The 13,562-nt window shown below is 38.9% G+C and overlaps 1 protein-coding gene and 1 non-coding gene across 14 annotated transcripts in view; one reads left to right on the forward strand and one right to left on the reverse strand.

Moving 5' to 3' along the window:
* Nucleotides 1–13,562, forward strand: part of MTMR3 (myotubularin related protein 3) — a 131,527-nt gene that overhangs the window by 30,139 nt on the left and 87,826 nt on the right. The window lies entirely within an intron of this gene.
* On the reverse strand, nucleotides 5,525–5,596 carry TRNAC-ACA (transfer RNA cysteine (anticodon ACA)). Its single transcript has one exon. It is a non-coding gene; the product is annotated as a tRNA-Cys (tRNA).

Raw genomic sequence — 13,562 nt, forward strand, 5'->3', positions numbered from 1 at the left:
CTGAAACTCCAATACTTTGGCCAACTGATGTGAAAGGCTGACTCACTGGAAAAGACCCTGATGCTGGAAAAGATTGAGGGCAGGAGGAGAAGGGGATGACAGAGGATGAGATGGTTGGATGGCATCACCGACTCAATGGACATGAGTGTGGGTAAACTCCGGGAGTTGGTGATGGACAGGGAGGCCTGGCGTGCTGCGATTCATGGGGTCGCAAAGAGTCGGACACGACAGAGCGACTAAACTGAACTGAAAGGCAACTTTATCTGACATGAGTATGGATAGCTCTTGTAGCTGTCTTTGGACTAGACTAGAATTTGGATGGTCTTTTTCCATCCTTTTAATTTCAAGCTATCTGTGTCTTTTATTTACAGTGTGTTTCTTATAGTTATCATATAGATTTTCATTACTAAAGTTTAGTCTGACAATGTGTGCCTTTTAAATGGGATCTTTAAAAAAGCCAGTTAGCATTTAAGTATTGTTATTGTTGGACTTCCCAGGTGGTGAGAGTGGCAGTCCACTCCAGTATTCTTAGGGCAGAGGAGCGTGGGGGGCTGCAGTCCATGGGGTTGCAAAGAGTCAGACACACTTGAAGCAATAGAGCACACATTGATCCTGGTTAGTTTAAGTTTTGCTTAAACTTGCTCCTTGTTTTCTGTTGTGGGGATCCAAGTGATACATGATTATTTTGAACTAAAGGCATTTGATATTCAACAATTCAGAAAGAAGCCTTCTTGGAGTTTCCTTTATCTCTAAACAGAAACTTCTGGATTGAGGCTCCCGTAAATCCTCTCTCCAGAGAAATTTATGGCCATGAAGAAAAATGGGTAAGACCACCTTATACTTGCATAAACATTATCACAAACTTTCTTCTGTTTATTCCTCTAGAAATCTATATGTTGTTCCCCATGGAATTCTTTTCATCTCCTACATTTTCTTTTAAATTAAGTACATAAGCCTCTGTCTTTCACTGTTTAAAGAGTCACTTCTTTTGTGCACTTTTCATATTGTTGTTCAGTCGCTAAGTCATGTCTGACTGTTTGTGACCCCATGGGCTGCAGCATGCCAGGCTTCCCTGTCCTTTACTGTCTCCTTGAATTTGCTCAGACTCAAGTCCATTGAGTCAGCGATGCCATCCAACCATCCCATCCTCTCTCACTGCCTTCTCGTCTTGCCCTTTGCCAGCATCAGAGTCTTTTCCAGTGAGCTGACTCTTTGCATCAGGTGGCCAAAGTATTGGAGCTTCAGCTTCAGCAACAGACCTTCCAATGAATATTCAGGATTGATTTCCTATAGCATTGACTGATTTGATCTTCTTGATGTCAAAGGGACTCTCAAGAGTCTCCTCCAGCAACCTGGGATCAGTTCTTAGGCGCTCAGCGTTTTTTATAGTCCAACTATCACATCTGTACATGACTGCTGGAAAAACTGCAGCTTTGACTATATAGACCTTTGTTGGCAAAGTGGTATCTCTGCTTTGTAATATGCTGTCTAGGTTTGTTATAGCTTTTCTTCCAAGGAGCAAGCGTCTTTTAATTTTATGGCTGCAGTCTCCATCCTCAATGATTCTGGAGCCAAGAAAATGAAATCTGTCACTGTTTCTGCTTTTCCCCATGTATTTGCCATGAAGTGATGGGACCAGATGCCATGATGTTAGTTTTCTGAATGTTGAGTTTTAAGCCAGCTTTTTCACTCTGCTCTTTCACCTTCATCAAGAGGTTTTTTTTAGTTCCTCTTCAATTTCTGCCATTAATATGATATCATCTGTGTATCTGAAGTTGTTGATACTTCTCCCGGCAATCTTAATTCCAGTTTGTGCTTCAACCAGCCCTGCTTCGCATGATGTACTTAGCATATAAATTAAATAAGCAGGGTGACAATATATAGCCTTGATGTACTTATTCCCAAGTTTGAACCTGTCCGTTGTTCCATGTCTGGTTCTTAACTGTTGTTTCTTGAGCTTCATACAGGTTACTCAGGAGGCAGGTAAGGTAGTCTGGTATTCCCATCTCTTGAAGAATTTTTCACAGTTTGTTAGGATCTGCAAAGTCAAAAGGATTTAGCGTAGTCAGTGAAGCAGAAGTAGATGTTTTTCTGGAATTCCCTTGCTTTTTCTGTGATCCAGCAAATGTGAGTGATTTGATCTCTGATTACTCTGCCTTTCCTTAACCCAACTTGTACATCTGGTAGTTCTCAGTTCATGTACTGTTGAAGCCTAGCTTGAAAGATTTGGAGCATTACCTTGCTAGTGTGTGAATTGAGCACAGTTGACCATTCTTTGGCATTGCCCTTCTTTGGGATTGAAGTGAAAACTGAGTGTTTCCAGTCCTGTGGCCATTGCTGAATTTTCCAAATTTGCTAACATATTGAGTGCAGCACTTTAATTGTATCATCTTTTAGGATTTGAAATACCTGAGTTGGAATTCTATCACCTCCACTAGCTTTGTTCATAGTAACACTTCCTAAGGCCCACTTGACTTCACACTCTAAGATGTCTGGCTCTAGGTGAGTGACCACACACCATTGTGGTTATTGGGTCATGAAGACCTTTTTGTACAGTTCTTCTGTGTATTCTTGCCACCTCTTCTTAATGTCTTCTGCTTCTGTTAGGTCCTTACTGTTTCTGTCCTTTGTCGTGCCCATCCTTGCATGAAATAGTCCCTTGATATCTCCGGTTTTCTTGAAGAGATCTCTAGTCTTTCCTATTCTGTTGTTTTTCTCTATTTCTTTGCATTATTCATGTAAGACATTTTTTTATCTCTCCTTGCTATTCTCTGGAACTCTGCATTCAGTTGGGTATATCTTTTCCTTTTTGCCTTGCCTTTCCTTCTCTTCTTTTTACAGCTATTTATAAGGCCGCCTCAGACAACCACTTTGCCTTCCTGCATTTCTTTTTCCTTGGGATGGTTCTGGTCACCTCCTCCTATGCAGTGTTATGAACCTCTGTTCGTAGTTCTTCAGGCACTCTGTCTACCAGATCTAATCTGTTGAGTCTATTTGTTACATCCACTTTATAATCGTAAGGGATTTGATTTAGGTCATACCTGAATGGCCTAGTGGTTTTCCTACTTTCGTCAATTTAAGACTGAATTTTGCTATAGGGAGCTCATGATCTAAGCCACAGTCAGCTCCAAGCCTTACTGTGTAGAGCTTCTCCATCTTCAGCTATAAAGAATATAATCAGTCTCATTTCAGTATTGACCATCTGATGATGTCCGTCTTTTCGGTTGTTGGAAGAGGGTGTTTGCTACGATCAGTGCTATATCAGCTAATATCAGTAGCATATTGGACACCTACCAACTGGGGGGCAGGGGGGCTTATCTTCTGGTGTCATATCTTTTTGCCTTTACATACTGTTCATGGGGTTCTCAAGGCAAGATGTTGAGTGGTTTGCCCTTTCCCTTCTCCAGTGGACGACGTTTCTTCAGAATGCTCCCCCATGACCTGTCCTTCTTGGGTCACTGATTAGTGACTGCTCATTGTGTTCTTGTTCTATCAATGTAATATCCCAACGCCTTTAGAAAAGGATTTTCTGTTGGTTTTCACCAGCTAGAATTCATTAGAATTTGGAAATAACTCAAGAGGACTGCCTCTTAAAAGCCCACTTTAACCTTAGAAGAGGAAAGGTGATTCTAAGTGGCTTTTTTTTCCCCCCTCACTTGAGGGTGGCATTACGTTTTCTTATTTATTGCTTAGAGAAAAAATTGTGTGTCCAAAGGTATCTCCTGTGGCTGGGTCATTATTTAGGACTGCAGGCATCAATTTTGCTTTCTTAGTAGTAGTAGTCTCTACTCCCTCAGCATGTGAGAAAAGACCATTCATATAAGATTTTAAAAGTTGTACTGGGATTTGCATTAAAAGTTGCAACACATAGCTAGTAGACTTTATAATTGTAATGTGTAATTTTCACCTAAGTAGGGACCATCTTTGTTCACCAGAACCGTTATTTCTCTGGAACAAATCTTGGTGTCAGTTTTAGCAATACTCAAGGACTAGTGCTAGCATGTAAATACTGACAGAGGATGTCATTTTGTCATCATTATTTCCTGTGGTTTTGTCATCATTTTTTAGTTCAGTTCAGTTGCTCAGTTGTGTCCGACTCTTTGCGACCCCACGCCAGGCCTCCCTGTCCTTGACCAACTCCCGGAGTTTACCCACACTCATGTCCATTGAGTGAGTGATGCCATCCAACCATCTCATCCTCTGACGTCCCCTTCTCCTCCTGCCCTCAATCTTTCCCAGCATCAGGGACTTTTCCAGTGAGTCAGCTGTTCGCATCAGGTGGCTAAAGTATTGGAGTTTCAGCTTCAACATCAGTCCTTCCAGAGAACACCCAGGACTGATCTCCTTTAGGATGGATTGGTTGGATCTCCTTGCTATCCAAGGGACTCTCAAGAGTCTTCTCCAACACCACAGCTCAAAGGCATCAATTCTTCAGCCCTCAGCTTTCTTTATAGTCCAACTCTCACATCCATACATGACTACTGGAAAAACCATAGCCTTGACGAGATGGACCTTTGTTGACAAAGTAACGTCTTTGCTTTTTAATATGCTGTCGAGGTTGGTCATAACTTTCCTTCCAAGGAGTAAGCGTCTTTTTAATTCCATGGCTGCAGTCACCATCTGCAGTGATTTTGGAGCCCCCCAAAATAAATTCAGCCACCATTATTACTACTAGATAAAAGAAAGCTATAAAAATATTGTGTGTTATTTAATACTTTTTGCTTTTGTTTTACAACTTTTAAAGTCTCGGTAAAAAGTCATTTTATGGGTAAATTGACATATTGAGTCTCTGATAGGTGGATAGTGAGATCTTTGTGTAGCTTGAAGACAGCTTATGAGTAAGTAATAGTTGGTAACAATGGGATTTGAATAAGTGGCAGAGGATCATTTGATATGGAAATGTTGCTTACTTGAGATTGGAAAATATTTTTTCCCATCTGAAATCATCAGATGTCGTATGTGGCTAAAGCAGACGATTCAAGTGATTGATTTAGCAAAGATGAGTAAATACTGGTGTTATGTGGCATGAGATAAACCTTGAAGGAAGTGTTGAAAGTATGAACTGTATAGAGCTGTTGAGAACTTTCTTTAGAGCTCTATATATAGCGTGCTCTCTCTCTGTGTATATATATAGCTCTTTCTTACACTAACCTTCTGATGTATGCCAAGGTAAGGTCTTACTTCTTTTTGTATTGAGAAATAAGTCCATGATGTTAAACAGGCATCTTTAAATTGATCATATAATTTAAAATAACTTCCATGTAGTCTAGGTAACTTTGAACTTTAAAGGTTTTCATTTTGATAGCAGTTTTGAGTTCTCTGAAGCATTTTCTCTGCCTTGAAACATCTTCCTCTTTATTATCCTTGCTTGTTTTCTCTACAGGATTTGAGTGAGTGAAGTTGCTCAGTCCTGTCCGACTCTTTGCGGCCCCATGGACTGTAGCAGCCTACCATGCTCCTCTGTCCATGGGGCTTTCCAGGCAAGAGTACTGGAGTGGGTTGCCATTTCCTTCTCCAGAGGATCTTCCCAACCCAGGGATTGAACCCAGGTCTTCTGCATTGTAGGCAGACGCTTTACCATCTGAGCCACCAGGGAAGTCACGATTCCCTGATCAGGAATACAGGATTTGGCTTAGGTTTATTAATACAATAAACATTTACCAAATGCCACCTATTTACTGACACTGTTATGTCCTAGGCCTGTGGATACAGTGGGAACCAGAATGACCTCATTCAGTTTGTAGCCTATAAAGGAAAGGAATAGGAGTTGGGGGATTATCTTTTTTGTTTGTTTTTTAATAAAGTCTTCAAACTGATGAATGATTAGGACAAGTCTCCTGTCTTTTGTATACTAGGGGTTTCAGCAGAGTCAGTCTGGAAGTTCTCAGTCGGCTGTTAATTTAAAGGGACTATATCATGTCATACGTTAAGAGTGAAGGGAATTTTAACTAAAATGATGCTACTGGTTGTGGATACCAAAAGGTAGAGGTGCACAGTCATACTTGCTTTTAAGAATACAGAGAATGGATAGTTGCTTTGTACAGTTAGTTTTCTTATTTCTTCTCTTCCCATAAGAGAGAGTTTGTATCACGCTAAAATCTAGAATTATAGTTCTTGATGTTTGGAGAGATAGTGTCATATGGCTGCATAGTTTTGGTGGTAGTCTCTGGGCAGTTGATTGTTTCCTCAGTCTGTGTTTCCTGTCCTTTTTTCTTTTACCCTCGGCGTGAAAACAGTTTGCTCAAAGCCCCCCCACTTCCTAATTCTTCTAGCATAGCACATTGTTATTCTTTATACTAAAGTGTGCATACTAGAAAGTGAATGACATTATCTTGCCATGGATTTCTCACTGACACATTTGGTTTGAAGTGGTTTAAACTGCTTGATTTTATGTGTGTTGACTGCAAAAGCTAGCCAAGAAAGGAGGAAGGAAAGTTTTTATCAAGAGGTTAATAAAATTATTGTTGTAAAACAGTGATATATGCCCAGTAAGAAATTTGGCTCTTGAAAAATAATAAGTGTTTCTGGACTACTAATTTATATTGGCCTTTGGATGTTTCCAATCTTGGTTTTAATTTGTAGGAAATATTTTTCTAGGTTAAATTCAACCCAGTATAATTATGTTTATAATTTCTTTCAGATATCTGACTTTATTAGGATACTGGTTGATGACTTTATGCTTGTAATTTATTTCACCTGTGCTTTTCTTATTCTTGAGGACAGGTAATTTGCTTTAAAATTGGAGAACTCGAGAAGTGGGGTCAGAGGGATGGACTGGGGGTTTGGGATTAGTAGTTTCAAACTATTATGTTTAGAATGGATAAACAACAAGGTCTTACCATATAGCTCAGGGAAATATATCCAATCTCCTGGAATAAGCCACAGTAGAAAAGAATATTAAAAAATGTATATATGTGTATAAATGAGCCACTTTGCTGTACAGCAGAAATTAGCACAACATTGTAAATTGACTATACTTCATTTAAAAACATTCAAAAAATGCATGAGAACACTAATAAAAAAATTAACTCAGAAACTCAGTAGTTCAGTTTTTTAAAACATTATTAGGTTACATACTATGTTAATTTAGTGACGTATTTATGCTAATTAAACCATCTGTAATAGGCTAGAGAAAACATTTTGTTGGAGTCTTACTATGTAAAACTAAGCCCAGTAAGTTCATGGCTAATCTTAAGACTTTAGGAATACAAGGTTCTTAAGCTGAAGTCTGAATGTGGGAATTTAGTAAACTTAGTATTCATGCTGAATTTGTCTATTCATATACTTTTTTAAAAAGAAGCTGCAGGGTTTGTTTTTTTGTGGTGTGTGGGATTTTAGTTCTCTGACCAGAGATTGAACCCATGCCACCTGCATTGGGAGCTCAGAGTCTTAACCACTGGCCACTGGGGAAGTTAAAGTGGTCTATTCAGTGTTGATTCCTACTGGTATTTAGAATATTCTGGTATTTAGAATATCTGAATGTTGTGTTATATTCATTTGGATATTTATTTTTTCCATCTACATAACAAAAAGGAAATGGCTGTTATTTAAACTTTTTGAATGCTAGGAAAAGAATCCTAGAGGCAAAGGAAATCATGTCAAGACCAGTGTGGTACATGTATTAGGAATAAAGATTTTTTTTTTTAACCTCATGTGTAAATAATTCTCTAGCATAGGGATTGTTCAGACTTTGATTTAAAGCACAGATATGAAGTGCATTTGATCTAAAGATTGTTGCTTAACCCACGGAGCCAACTTTGGCTCATCAAAACAGTGTCAGAACTGTTCCAACAGGAGGCGTGTCTTCTCTGAAAGTATGAAGCCAGTGATTTGTATACACAAAGCAGCTTTTTGCCACCGTCATTGGGTGAGGATAGCAGTAGGTTCATATGAAATCATTATTTTTGTTAGAATGTGATGGCATGAACATAATTTCTACTAATTTTGTGATTTTTCTGCCACAGTACTGAGGTGAATGTCCTTGAAGTCCAGTTTCTTTATAAGTGTCTGTATGTAGTGATAATAATAATTTCCCTGGGAATTGGAGTTCTCTACTTTTAGCAGATCCTGGGCAAACCAAGTAATAACCTCACTGATCCTCACCTTCCTTGCTCTTGAAAGATGCACATCCGTACAGGTGGGAGAAGGAACCAAGCTGTGGGCAGAGGTGGTGGGCAGGGGTCACAAGTCCAGGCTCAGTTTTTCCCCTTGTTTCTTAATACACTGTACATTTCTCTCTACATCTTAAGCTTTCTTCAGTAATATGTCTTAGAGACATTTGCTTATTATAATGTTCCCTATATAAACTTTGTTTTGTTGTTACTGTCTGTCGCAGTGAAGGTTTTTCTATCTCTCTCTCAGTGCATGCGTGACTACTTCTCAAATTTATCAAGAGAAATAGAGTTACTGGGTTGTATGTTATGCAGGGCTATAGTTTTACCACACTGCCAAAATGGTGTTCAGAGGAGCTGTAACAGTTTTGTCCTACCAGAAGTGTATGCTAAAGTAGTCATTTTCCATGCTCATTTCAGAATTTCAAATTAAATAGTATCTTTTTGCCAGTCTTAGAGATGGAAAATAGTTATTGTCATTGTTTTCATTTGTATATTTCTGGTTATCTGAGGTTGACCATATTTTCATATTTGTTGAACATTTGCATTTTTCCTGTGATTTCCTGTTATCATTTGTCTAATTTTTTCAGTTGGATTATTTTCAATCCATATGGATTATAGGAGCTTTTAAAAAGAATATGCTCAACTATTTTCAGGGTATTATAATCTAATCTCTCTGTTAACCATAGATTAGTTTTATAGAATTTAATATAAATGATTATTCCCAGATCTTTTATGTGGATTTCTGAACTTATGATTGTATTCACTTTGTTATTAAGAAAGGGAACTTAGAAAATACTTGTTGGCTAAAAAAATTTTGAAGTAGAGTTGAGTGGTTTCTGAGTAGTTACTTGGCAACTTCACTGTTTAACTAGAAAAAAAATTTTTTGTTTTAAATTGTGCAGTGGAAACACTGACACAGCGAGGTTAACAGTACTTGAATCTCTGAAATGAGATATAGCCCAGTGGAAGGAAGATAGCAGTAGCTGGTCTCCCCTTATCTGTTTCCATACTTGTCTCTTAAATGTTAGTTTTCTGGTTCTCTTTACCATTACATACATTGATTTTGGTTTATATTGCCCTTACATGCAGATATTGTTTTGAATAAAGGACAACATCCAGAGTGTACTGTTTTAGTTTTTGCCAAAGCTATATTAAAAAAATTTTTCTTATTCCCATAGTCCCCCCAAAAGGGGAAAAAAAACTTGCAAGTTTACTTTTTCAAGCAGGCTAAGACAGAATAGGGGAGGATGTCTAACCTGATTTCTAGCCTTTTTGTAGCATAGTTAATGTTACAGATTAGTCAAGATTAAATGTTATCTGGTAGGAGCTCCTGAGCCATCTCTTCCTTCTTCCTTGCACGTGCCTTGATCTCATTGTGCACCCTTTTCTTAAAAGTTGTGCAGTGTTTTTTTTTTCTTTTTGAAAGATATCCATCTCAGAGCTCCACTCATGGTAACAAAGATTACAGGGACTGGTTAACGAATCGGAATGCCAGTGCAATATAAGTTAGTCTGTTGCATTGTAGATTTTGTATTTGAGCCAAGAACTTCTCTGAAAGTACTTTTTGTTTTAATTAAAAAACAATTGAGATATGATATGCACGTAATGAAGTTTGTAACCCTAACTTTTGGCAACTTCTTAGCCTATGTAACTACACTCAGATTAAGATGAACATTTGCAGCTCTTTCATTAAGACTCCCTCCCACCCTTTCGCAGTCACTTATGTACCCTAAAGAGATAACCAACAATTTTGACTTCTGTTACTGCACTGCCTTTACTTTTGTGTTTAATTCCTTGGTAAAAGTTCTTTTTAAATTGTTTCTTTTGTTTGGTTGTAAATTTAATAGAACATTGGCATGGTGGACCTAACTTGTTAGTAAAGTTATAATCAGAGATTGCTTGGAAGACATGGAAATGAGCAAGGCAGATTATGTGATTCACATGATTCATAACATCATTCTAGGGCAGTCTTATGCAGCCTTCCTTGTGTTCAGAATATACAACCTGTTTTCTTGTTTGGATTTTGTTTTTATCATAAGAGAAAGAATGACGAATGTTTGTGTACCTACAGACTACTTATTAATCTTCTTTCACATTTGTGGCAAACTTAAAAATTTTTTGCTTTGATATTATTTCAGATTTAGTAAAATCTATGGAAGTAATATGAGGAGCTTACCAGTGTCCTTCACCAATTGTTTACACTTTGTTTCATGTGTTTTATCATACTCTTGTTTTTTCTTTTAACCATTTGAGAGTAAGATTGAGGCACTGTGTCGTTACGCTTCTTTAGAGATTATTTCCTAAGAATAAGGTAGAGAATATATTCTTATATAACCACAGAGCAATCTTTTATGGGTTCTTTTTAAGTTTAATTTTGGGGACGATTTTATATCTGAGTTCCTGGATATACCTCGCAGTTGGCAAAATACTCATGTTACATCCAGTTCCTTTCAGTTCAGTTGCTCAGTCGTGTCCGACTCTTTGCGACCCCATGAATCGCAGCACGCCAGGGCTCCCTGTCTATCAGGGAGGCCTGATGGATGGCATAGGCCTCCCTATACCATCAGAATTTTTAGTATGTTTTAACGTGTCTTGTAGTTGTTGCTTGTTTTGCTGTTAGTCAAGACATTTTGACATTTGAGAATCAAAATCCGTCTCACTCACTTCTGCTTATATTTTATTGTGGTGGTGTCAGCAGGTGCAGTGCATTCCAGCATCCACATAATTTTTTAATTGAGAGGTGCTAATCAGACTTTCCACAGTTAATTGTGATCCATACAGTCAAAGGCTTTGGCGTAATCAGTAAAGCAGAAATAGGTGTCTTTCTGGAACTCTCTTGCTTTTTCCATGATCCAGCGGATGTTGGCAATTTGATTTCTGGTTCCTCTGCCTTTTCTAAAACTAGCTTGAACATCAGGAAGTTCACGGTTCACATATTGCTGAAGCCTGGCTTGGAGAATTTTGAGCATTACTTTACTAGCATGTGAGATGAGTGCAATTGTGCGGTAGTTTGAGCATTCTTTGGCATTGCCTTTCTTTGGGATTGGAATGAAAACTGACCTTTTCCAGTCCTGTGGCCACTGCTGAGTTTTCCAAATGTGCTGGCACATTGAGTGCAGCACTTTCACAGCCTCATTTTTCAGGATTTGAAATAGCTTAACTGGAATTCCATCACTTCCACTAGCTTTGAATGTAGTGATGCTTTCTAAGGCCCACTTGACTTCACATTCCAGGATGTCTGGCTCTAGGTGAGTGATCACACCATTGTGATTATCTGGGTTGTGAAGCTCTTTTTTGTACAGTTCTTCTGTGTATTCTTGCCACCTCTTCTTAATATCTTCTGCTTCTGTTAGGTCCATAGCATTTCTGTCCTTTATCGAGCCCATCTTTGCATGAAATGTTCCCTTAGTAGCTCTAATTTTCTTGAAGAGATCTCTAGACTTTCCCATTCTGTTGTTTTCCTCTGTTTCTTTGCACTGATCACTGAGGAAGGCTTTCTTATCTCTCCTTGCTATTCTTTGGAACTCTGCATTCAGATGCTTATATCTTTCCTTTTCTGCATTGCTTTGGCTTCTCTTCTTTTCACAGCTATTTGTAAGGCCTCCTCAGACAGCCATTTTGCTTTTTTGCATTTCTTTTCCATGGGGATGGTCTTGATCCCTGTCTCCTGTACAATGTCACGAATCTCCGTTCATAGTTCATCAGGTACTCTATCAGATCTAGTCCCTTAAATCTATTTCTCACTTCTACTGTATAATCATAAGGGATTTGATTTAGCTCATACCTGAATGGTCTAATGGTTTTCCCTGCTTTCTTCCATTTAAGTCTGAATTTGGCAATAACGCCAACAGAACTGGACATGGAACAACAGACTGGTGCCAAATAGGAAACTGGTGCCAAATATACGTCAAGGCTGTATATTGTCACCCTGCTTATTTAACTTCTATGCAGAGTACATCATGAGAAACATTGGGCCGGAAGAAGCACAAGCTGGAATCAAGATTGCCGGGAGAAATATCAATAACCTCAGATATGCAGATGACACCACCCTTATGGCAGAAAGTGAAGAGAAACTCAGAAGCCTCTGATGAAAGTCAAAGAGGAGAGTGAAAAAGTTGGGTTAAAGCTCAACATTCAGAAAACGAAGATCATGGCATCTGGTCCCATCAGTTCATGGGAAATAGATGGGGAAACAGTGCAAACAGTGTCAGACTTTATTTTTCTGGGCTCCAAAATCACTGCAGATGGTGACTGCAGCCATGAAATTAAAAGACACTTGCTTCTTGGAAGAAAAGCTATGACCAACCTAGACAGCATATTAAAAAGCAGAGACATTACTTTGCCGACAAAGGTCTGTCTAGTCAAGGCTATGGTTTTTCCAGTGGTCATGTATGGATGTGAGAGTTGGACTATAAAGAAAGCTGAGTGCCAAAGAATTCATGCTTTTGAACTGTGGTGTTGGAGAAGACTCTTGAGAGTCCCTAGGACTGCAGGGAGATCCAGAGTCCATCTTAAAGGAAATCAGTCCTGAATATTCATTAGAACGACTGATGCTGAAGCTGAAGCTCCAATACTTTGGCCATCTGATGCGAAGAGCCGACTCATTGGAAAATACCCTGATGCTGGGAAAGATTGAAGGCAGGAAGAGAAGGGGGTGACAGGATGAGATGGTAGGATGGCATCACCAACTCGATGGACATGAGTTGGAGCAAGCTCCGGGAGTTGGTGGTGGACAGGGAGGCATGGTGTGTTGCAGTCCATGCGGTCGCAGAGTTGGACATGACTGAGCAACTGAATTGAATTTTTTCTCTTAATGCCTAAGTTTCAGTGTTTTATTGTATGTTGTCATATTGGTAGAGTTGGAAAAATCTTACTGTTTTAGGGAAAAACTCTATTCAGGTGATCATTCACATCATGGTGAAGTGTCTATTCTGGTATTTTAGAATCTAGAAAGATACTAACTCTTTGATTTGGGGCAAATTACTTAGTCTTTTGGAGATTTGGAGTCCTCTCTCTGAAATAAGGATCAGTTGTCCTACCTCAGCAACCCTATGAAGATTAACTAGGATAATGTATGAAAAGTCCACAGCTCAGTGATTGGCACATAGTTCAGTAAATGTGTGCATGCCAGTTCACTTCAGTTGTGTCTGACTTTTTGTGACCCCATGGATTGTAGCCTGCCAGACTCCTGTTCATGAGATTTTCCAGGGAAGAATTCTAGAATGGGTTGCCATTTCCTTCTCCAGGGAATCTTCCCCATCTCTTACATCTCCTGCATTGCCAGGCAGGTTCTTTACCACTGGCTCCACGTGGGAAGCTCCCCAGTAAATACTGGCTCTTAAATATGAAGATAATGGTGTTTATTCACAATGTGGTTTTAACAAAATAATGAGATATTCCTCTAGACTAGTTTGACTAAGGCTATATTAGCTTATTATGATACTATTA

Source organism: Bos indicus, chromosome 17 (genome assembly GCF_029378745.1).
Source record: "Bos indicus isolate NIAB-ARS_2022 breed Sahiwal x Tharparkar chromosome 17, NIAB-ARS_B.indTharparkar_mat_pri_1.0, whole genome shotgun sequence".
NCBI classification, from domain to species: Eukaryota; Metazoa; Chordata; class Mammalia; order Artiodactyla; family Bovidae; genus Bos; species Bos indicus.